The 10,087-nt window shown below is 31.0% G+C and overlaps 2 long non-coding RNA genes across 10 annotated transcripts; both read left to right on the top strand.

The window, feature by feature from the left end:
* The first annotated feature begins 3,067 nt into the window (after nt 1–3,067).
* LOC111897990 (uncharacterized) lies at nt 3,068–4,867 on the top strand. Of its 3 annotated transcripts, none has more exons than XR_002852449.1 (2): nt 3,068–3,400; nt 3,975–4,867. It is a non-coding gene; the product is annotated as an uncharacterized LOC111897990 (long non-coding RNA). The 3 variants fall into 3 exon arrangements; XR_006187019.1 differs by having other exon boundaries at nt 3,925–4,867; XR_006187018.1 differs by having other exon boundaries at nt 3,902–4,867.
* Nucleotides 4,868–6,133: 1,266 nt separating this feature from the next.
* On the top strand, nt 6,134–8,310 carry LOC111897995 (uncharacterized). Of its 7 annotated transcripts, XR_006187514.2 has the most exons (4): nt 6,134–6,889; nt 7,125–7,197; nt 7,474–7,539; nt 7,809–8,119. It is a non-coding gene; the product is annotated as an uncharacterized LOC111897995 (long non-coding RNA). The 7 variants fall into 7 exon arrangements; XR_008226361.1 differs by having other exon boundaries at nt 6,134–7,539; nt 7,809–7,963; nt 8,112–8,310; XR_006187515.1 differs by having other exon boundaries at nt 6,134–7,539; nt 7,809–7,992; nt 8,112–8,310.
* The last annotated feature ends 1,777 nt before the right edge of the window (nt 8,311–10,087 follow it).

Raw genomic sequence — 10,087 nt, 5'->3', positions numbered from 1 at the left:
AATTTATAAAATAAGTAATTTAAAAATAATTAAATATCACCAAATAACAAAGTCTCATTTATTTTATTTTATGTTTAGATACACAAAAAAGATTATAGGTAAAAGTTAAAACAAATAGTAATTCTCATTTAGTTAATATTGAGAAACACATAAATTGGTGTTGACATGAAGGTGAGTGTTTTAAAGATGAGAGACAAAGAAATGTATGCTTTGACCTTATAGAACACAAGGAAATGTGAAGTTAGAAATTAGACATGAGAAATTTAATATCCTTCTATATTGTATTTCCATTTACCCTTCTATAATATTAAATTTTGACATGTGTCACATTTAATTACAAATTTAATGAAATTAATACTCATTTAATCCATTTGTCATCATTTCATATGGTAGGAGGCTAAGTAGGAATAAAATGTAGTTAAACATTCGTATATTTGCTTTCTTTAGTTTTGATTATTATCAGTTTTGTCAGCCGATTTTGATTGTTTTTTAATATTTGACATGTTGATATTTTGATTAATTTTGACCATTTAGACCGATTAATCGTCACCTAGCCCGCCTAATACAACTGTTTATCATTATTCGTAGGCGGGTGGAGACTGCCAAACAACTATTGCGTTACCTAGACCGATTTTTACAACATTGGTTTATATAGTATAGTTAACAAAATTAATTAAATCTTTAATTTGAGTTTGGGTATTGCTGGCCAATGACTTACAAATTTAAATTTTCATCCATCTAGAACTAATATATAAGGAAGCTTATCATGTCGTTCAGGAAACTAATCCTTGAAACCGTAATTTACTCTCCTCATTCCCATCCTCCTAGTCGACGACCTAACCACCCAAACCCATGGTTTGCGATATTCTCCAAGCAAGAACAATTAAGAAGGTGGTGTTTTTGCTTAATGATTGAAAAATTTACATTCAGTGAGGGGTTTCTAATTTGCTAGTGGATATCGTGGAGTTGTTCATACTTTTAAACAAAGCTTCCACGTCAAAGATCATCGTCCATAAATCGATTCAAGATATTTTCTTGAAAACACTATATAGTTGTTAATTGGTTTATTTAATAGATCCATTCAATTGGATATGTGGTTTTTGTGAATTTGTCTAATAAACTATTTTTTTTTCAACTATAGTGTTTATAAAGTATAATTATATTAAGTAATCATCAATTTCTAGTGGTATTAGAGCCGTTTTTTAATATATATATATATATATATATATATATATATATATATATATATATATATATATATATATATATATATATATATATATATATATATATATATATATATATATATAGGGAAAAGTGAATATACCCTTAAGGGTATATAAGCTTAGGTACCCGAACACACCATAATAAGTCGTTTTGTATCATATATTCATTATAATGTTCTTAAACTTTAACCCTAAGTTGATTATTTTCAAGATATTCGAAATTTCCGTATTATTTTTCTCTTAAATCACATCTTTTTGCCGAACACCTATTAGGCTATATATATTGTAGATGAAAATGAAAATTATGTAAGAGAAAGATAAATGTTTAATTTACAAAAATCTTGGAAGTAAATCAAGTTAGAAGTTAAACTATAAGAATATTGGACAATTAGAATGTATTATATGATACAAAACAACGTATTATGGTGAGTTTGGGTACCTAAGCTTATATACCCTTAAGGGTATATTCACTTTTCCCATATATATATATATATATATATATATATATATATATATATATATATATATATATATATATATATATATATATATATATGGGTAAAGTGAATATACCTAACAACCTTATATAAGCTTAGGTACATAACCACATTATACTACATTGTTTTGCATTATATTTCCATTGCAATCGTCTAAGGTTCTTAAACTTCAACCCTTAACTTGATTTACTTCCAAGATTTTCAGACATTCACCATTATATTCTTCCTACACCATTTGATTTGTAATGGTAGTATATGAAGCCCACCAGGGGGTCTCCGATAGAAAGACGTCAGTTGAAGGAAAATAATGGTGAAAGTCCAAAGATTTTGGAAGCAATCAAGTTATGAGGTTGAATTTTAAGAACTTTGGGTGATTACAATGCAATTATGATACAAAATTACATAGTATGATGTGGTTAGGTACCTAAGCTTATATAAGGTTGTTAGGTATATTCACTTTACCCTATATATATATATATATATATATATATATATATATATATATATATATATATATATATATATATATAGAGAGAGAGAGAGAGAGAGAGAAAGTTAGGTTCAAATGTTTTCATTATCTATTGTATGCATGTATAACTGATCGTGGACCAATCATTTTAGTTATTTTAAGAAAGTAATTAATGCATATTAAATGCTGAAGATGTAATTAATACCCATTATATCTTCAACATGTAATATGCATTAATTACTTTCTTAAAATAACTAAAATGATTGGTCCAGAATCAATCATACATGCACACAGTAGATAGTGAAAACAAAATAACCTAACCCTATATATATATATATATATATATATATATATATATATATATATATATATATATTGTGTGCATGTATGATTGATTCTGGACCAATCATTTTAGTTATTTTAAGAAAGTAATTAATGCATATTAAATGCTGAAGATGTAATTAATACCCATTATATCTTCAACATGTAATATGCATTAATTACTTTCTTAAAATAACTAAAATGATTGGTCCATAATCAATCATACATGCACACATATATATATATATATATATATATATATATATATATATATATATATATATATATATATATATATATATATATATGAGTAGGATCAAATGAGAACACCTAAAAGGTTGAGAATGCGAGAACGGATCTAGACCATCTAAATATTCAGATATGAGGCTATTATCAAACGTGTCATTTATGTAAATTCTAAAACCATAGATATTAAAGTGTGACTTGTAAAAGGTCATAAGACTATAATGGTAATTGCAACTTTAACTCGTTCCTATAATTTCTAAATCTCTCTCATATTTCCGTTCAAATTACTTGCCCCCACTTCATCTCTTTCTCTTTCTCTCTCTAGGGTTGAATCAATAAGCCGCCTCCCATCATCTGTATTCCACGATTTCTTCCTAATCGCACCATCATCATCTCGCCATCATCTGTCACAACCCTAATCTCTTCCTCCCTCAGCCTTCCTCCATCGCACCATTGTTTGTCACATTCCTAATCGGAGCATTGCAAGTCGGCACCTCAATGCGTTTCTGGTTTAGCCGGTGTTTCTAGGTCGGATATTGTTTTTGGTTCGGCCGCCAATCCATCACCAAAGATTTCAAGGATTGCTTGCTGATAGTGGAACAAGAACCAAAATAAAATTCCTTTGACTCGCAACCAATGTGGTAATTATAAACTTTTATTTTTGTTTCCTTATCAATGAATTTATGTTTCATGTTTCTTGGGCGACTTCTGCGTATTTTGAACTTCAAAAGAAATCGGCTTTTACACTTGGTTGCTTTTTCCATAATAAGCATTTTGGTTTCTTATTTTTTAGAACCTATTGAGCTCGTATATGATCCTCTTTAATTGTCATCATTTAAAATTTTGTTAATCTATGAGCTTAAATTCAGAATTTTGTTGCAACTAAAATAACTATGTAAATTTTTTCTATGAGTTTAAGAATTTAAATGGCTAAGTGTAATTTATACTTTGTATTTATTTATGATTAGTGGTGTATTCAATCAAGATTAGTGGTATATATTCATGTATGAATCTAATTACATTATAGGATTCATATGTACTTTTTAATTTGTTCATGTCTATTTTCTCTTCACGTGATTGCTTCCATTTTAACCAGTCTCAAATTCAATTTCTTTTTGATCTCCATCTCTTTCACTTTAAAGCCCTAACTGTTGGATCTACTCAGCCTTTGGATGTCATTTTTCTCATCATCATCTTTTTAACTGGGAAATATAGAGGAATGAAAAAAAGATCTTATGATGAATTGCAACAATTTCATTATAGAGGTTGGCTCAGGTGGGCTCCCGTCCGAGAACATACATGTTTTTTTTGGCCAGGAGACACTTCAATCAGAGACAAAACAAGGTAATTTTACTTTTGACTCCTTTTTTTTTTACTAACATTTGTTTAGGCACATGGAAAAAAACTTATTAGCTCAAGCAATCTGATTTGCAACTTTTTTGTGTTAAATTGAAATCTATCTATCCAATTATTATTGTCCAAAATTTGGACAAGGGTATTGTTGTCCAAAATTTGTGATCTCTTTTCTGTAATTCTGATGTAGAATCAGTTGATCATGTTTTCGTTAAATCTGTGCTTGCAAATAACCTGTGAAAAATGGATGAATTTTCTGTGTAATCTGATAACAGGCCAACCTTCTTCATGGGAATTTCTTTGAATTTTTCTGTTACGTTTGAATGCTCGACAAAGGTAAACTATATTGTTAATATCCAATGCTTTATTGCTAATCAGAGAGATGCCAGAGAAAGTTTTGAACTGACTATGAAGGTTCTGAGAGTTCTTCCATATGGGTTTTGTGGAGGTACTTTGGATTTTTTTGAGAAGATGAAAGGTGAAGAATTTGAGCTAGAGGAGAATGAAAAATTGTATTATGTTCTATATTTTTTTAGATGTAAGTTATATTATATTACGATGAATTCATTTATGTTAGAATGTATATTTATTTATAAATAGCAGTGTATTCATTTGCGAATAGCAGTGCATTCATGTGTGAATGAATGTATTTATTTATGATTAGAGGTATTCATATATTCATTTCTGAATAACAGGGTACTTATTTGTTAATAACAGTGTATTCATTTATGAATAACAGTGTAATCATGTGTTAATTAGTGTATTTATTTATGATTAGATGTGATCTTTTTATGAATAAATGATAATTTTTACACTCTTTTTATTTTCAGTTGATTGAAAAAAGGAATTTGATTACTTGTAAACTGATGTGTATCCATTTTTGATTGGAGTAGTATCAGGTTTTTTGAAAAAACAAATTATTTATGAATACAAATGTATTAATTTGGGGTTCAATTTCTATTTATTTTTTTGAACACAAAAAAACGTGAAATATGAGAAAAAAATTATTTTTTTTAAAGAAAAAAACTAATTTTATTTTCAGTTTTAAAATAAATTTTGGTAAAGATATTTTTTTATATTCCATTAATAAGAAAAATAAAAAATCAAATATTTATTTCTTTTTTGGTAACTGATCCTAAATTTAAGGTAATTTGATTGACTTTTATTTTATTTTAATTTAATTAAAATATACAATTACTAATATGCCTTTATATATTGATTGGTCCAAAATTGTTCTCGTATCCTCAACCTTTTAGGTGTTCTCATTTGATCATTCCCCTATATATATATATATATATATATATATATATATATATATATATATATATATATATATATATATGGAAAAGTTAATATACCCTTAAGGGTATATAACCTTAGGTACCCAAACCCACCATAATACGCCGTTTTGTTTGATATATTCATTATAATGTTCTTAAACTTCAACCCTAACTTGATTTATTTTCAAGATTTTTCGAAATTTCACTATTATCTTCATCTTATATCATATCTTTTTGCCGAGTACCTACTAGACTATATATATTATAGTTAAAAATGAAAATTATGTAAGAGGAAGATAAATGTGAAATGTATAAAAATCTTGGAAGTAAATCAAGTTAGAAGTTGAATTATAAGAACATTGGTCAATTACAATGTATATATATGATACATAACGACGTAGTATTGTGAGTTTGGATACCTAAGCTTATATACCCTTAAGGGTATACTCACTTTTTCCACACACACACACACACATATATATATATATATATATATATATATATATATATATATATATATATATATATATATATATATATATATATATATATATAATAAAAATCTCCTAAGTTAGCAACAGTAAACTTGCAACTATTTTGTCTATTTCGGTCCTGTACTAAGATTCTTGCTTTTTGTCTTCTTCGGTCCTTCTACTTTCCCTATTTGTCTTCAGTTTTTTTTTGTTGTTTCGTTGTTAAATGATTTTTTTACTTAGAATTTACTTCTAATGGCATCGACTCTTTATACCAATGGGGATTGGGTTGCTGTCGACATCTTCTTCTTTATCTCTTCTGATTAATGTACTACGTGTCTGCATCTCACCTCTTCCACCGCTTTCCACCACCTCCTATAATGTTTATTTGATCTTTCTTTAGAGAAGAAGTCGTCCAGTTCTTTGATTAATAATCTGGCCTTTTTTTGTCTTTCTTCCGATTGATCATTCCTCTCCCTTCTTCAACCTTTCGCTGACGGCGGCCGTGTTGAGGGCATCGACTCTTCTTCTCCACATCTACTTCCTACTGTTGTATCTATTTGCCCATCTATAAACGCGTACAACATCGATTTTTATTATCCACCGCCTGGAAGTGAAATCCATTCTCCGTCTTTAATTTTTAGATGTACACAAATATGGGTGAACGCGATGACAAAGAAAGTGGAAGGACGCCCATATCGGCTCTCTTTCACCATTATTCTCTCTCCCACCGCCATTATCCCGCTTCATTGCTTCACTCTGGAAAATAACTACCTTCAAAGCTGATTTCGACATGAAATCAACAACAACTAATAACACATATCAATGTTGATGCTGGTGGTGGTGCGATGGCGTTGGCTGCCGGTGGCAGTGGCTGGAGGTCATGTGGGGTTGAACTTTCCTTACCGGTTGAAAGGCTGTTGTGGCGACCCTTCAAGATGAGTCATAAGAAATCGAGAGGATGAAACAAAGCATCATCGTTCCTCAATTTCCTGACTATTTTCAACATTGAAATAATCAGCAAGTATCCTCGCCCAATTTCTCGATGTTTTCAAAATTTGGATTGAAATATGTCTTTTCTTTCTCAGCACTCATAGGAAATTGTTAGGTTTTTTAATTTGTGTTCCATTTTTTTTTATGAAAATCGTAGGAGAGAGTTTTGAAGTGGAATTGTGGCTATGGTTAATTAATCTGTTCAGAAATCAGAAGAGTGTGTAAAAAAATACATTTGGTTTCCTTTATTGTATGTTCTTTAATAGATTTGTCAAGTGCTTAGCATCCTATATCTTCCCTTCAGCTGGTGTTGTTTTCAAATGTTGGCGACTTAAAAAGGTACTTACTTAAAGAAGGATTGTATTGTTTTTGTTGTTCAAACTTTGCATATTTGAGGATGCACGTGCTTGATGAAATGCTTCAAAGAACCGGTAAGATTAGTTATATTCTATCATCCACTACACTAGCTTCATTCAATAACAACTACTTTTAAATCTGCATAAAAATGAAATTTACACTGTTGATATAATTTCATTCTCATCTACAGTATCTTTTGACTACATATTCAAGATCTCAAATACACGACTAAGCTGTTCATCTTTTTTTCCTCTTTAGGTGTTGTTTGGATTAAGTGTATTATGACCATGCTATTTAACACCTTATCATTTTGTTGTTGTTCAGGTAAACTTTAATGAATAAATATTATACAATTATACTTATCTATTCTACCATTTGTTATTATTGTTAAGTTCTATATTGGCAAAGTGATATCCGTCCATTCTGACTTTTGACATGTTAAGATTTTTTACTTTTGACCTGAACCCAACATCGTTGAATTGGTTTTTAGAAACATATACACATATACGTTTATTATTGCAAACTTTTGTTCGTTTCATGTAAATTTAATGCATTAAAATGTGAAAATAACAACATTTTTTGTTTTTTCATAGGTGAGGGCATTTTATGTGAACAATATTCCAGAGAACACATAAATAGAGCATCTTAGGGCATTATTTCAACACCATAGGAAAGTCACAAAGTTTGTAATGTCACCTACAATGGCAGTCGGCAAACAGAAGTTTGGATTTGTTCATTTTGCAAAAAGGTTAACGGCTTTAAAAGTCGTCAAAGATGGTGAAAAATATGGATATTTTTTTAATTATTCTTTTATATATATTGTTTAATATGTTAAATCTAAACATGTTTCAAAGGTTTAAATTAACACTAAACACCCTTTTCATATACATATGCAGGTCCATTATTCTTCATTATATTCGGCTTCATCCGAACCACATCCCTCAAAATGTTTATGGTGGTTTTTTTGCAAATCCGTATGTATATATTTGTTCTTTTTCATTAATGAATTTTAAATTAAAAAAAATTATTATGAACCTGTAGAATGAATCTTTGTATTTGGAGTTTACATAAAGCTCTTGAAATTAGAAAGTACTAATTTTGAAAGTAATGGCAATCTGGTAATGCAAAAGCGGTATTTTTGGTAATTTGTTGGACAAATTATGAACTATGTGTTATTAAACTCTTCAAAGTTTCTTGAATCCATTCCTTTTTTCAATTTTTTCAAAAATCACAAACTTATTATTGGTCGAGTTTCTTTAAGATTTTGTATCATAAAGTGAACTGGTTGATCGTTTAAAGACTAATTTATGTCATTTAACGGGTGTAATTATTCAAGATTTGTAACTCTTGGCGATTCTTCTCTAACACCGAAATTTTACAAACAATTTTTCACATTTTAAAGCATATTTTCATTCATAAATATTATAAAATCTCATCGTTTCACATATCAATTCATAACACAACACAAGATCATAAATTATAAAGACTCCTCATATGTGTATTTATCATGCCGGCGCCTTCCCACGATCCTCACTAGTACCTGAAACACAAAACACCAAACACTGTAAGCATAAATGCTTAGTGAGTTCCCCAAAATACCACATGCAACACATATTAGACAATTGAGGCTATAACACTGTATGACCCTTTAGTCAAAGTGTCTAAGTGGGACCCTCCAGTCCCATAACTCTGTGGACCCTCTGGTCCTAACTCTATGGACCATTCGATCCTAACTCTGTAAACTCTGAATCATATATAGCATAGAATCATATAGATAACACATAGCATACAATATACTCTGTCACATAACTCTAATTGCCACTCTAGGTAAAATATAGTGAGAAGACTCACCTCGGATAACTCGGTAAACCTCGGACTCTGAAATACTGCACTAGCCTCCGCCTACTCACATAAATAACTACTCTAATTAATACAACTTCTAAAGGCTAGGCTAACCCCTCTCTATAAGTTCTCTAATAAGGGTAAAAGACCATTCTACCCCTCTAATTGCTCATAAGTCCAAACACTGACTAAACCCTAAAAGTCAACAAAAGTCAACGGTCAAACTTTGACCAGACTCGTCGAGTGCACTCGTGTGACTCAGCGAGTTCATGCGTGTCCTCTTCGTCCCTGGTCCTCACTCGACTCGCTGAGTCAACCCTACACTCAACAGGTTATCACAGGTCGCGAATCGCGGGGCCACCCGACTCGACTCGTCGAGTCCCTTATGGGCTCGGCGAGTTCCTCCTATGAAAACACTCATCTGACCTCCTGAGGTCGGATCTGCTTCTCTAATCTATAGATCTGACTTCCCCATGACCAATAAACACGTAAAGGTCAAATCTTTGTACACATTCAAGGCACTCTAGGCATATTTTGGTGAAATCTCTTCTAACATGGCAACCTACGTCCATTTCCTCCATAGAACCACAAAAAGCAGCATGGTTCAGGCTCTTTGGACCTCAAAAGGTCCAGATCTAGAGTTTAGCACTCAATGGGACACTAAAATCATCTAAACAAGCCATAAAATGGTATAGAAAACCCTAAATTCAATGCTCTTAATCAAAACAGAAGGATAGGATCGAATAGCTACCTCAAACTTGAAGATCCAAGCTGGAAACCCCCTGAAATGCAATCCTTTTGACCTCCCCTTGATGGAAACACTTTCTCCTTTGCAAAATCACACCAAATATGATCAAAAAGGCTCAAACTCTCTCACAATCGCTAGGGCATCTCTCTCTGGACTGGTAGCCGCAAATGGAGGCCATAAAAGCCTTTAAATAGGGAACAGACCCCGAGAATTAGGGTTTCAATCCACAGCGCGGACTCGTCGATTCCACCCTTCCCGACTCGTCGAGTCCGTTCATTAATC

This window comes from Lactuca sativa, chromosome 9, assembly GCF_002870075.4.
Source record: "Lactuca sativa cultivar Salinas chromosome 9, Lsat_Salinas_v11, whole genome shotgun sequence".
Classification (NCBI taxonomy): domain Eukaryota; kingdom Viridiplantae; phylum Streptophyta; class Magnoliopsida; order Asterales; family Asteraceae; genus Lactuca; species Lactuca sativa.
The sequence above is the reverse complement of the archived record's forward strand: the minus strand, read 5'-3'. Positions and strand labels throughout refer to the sequence as shown.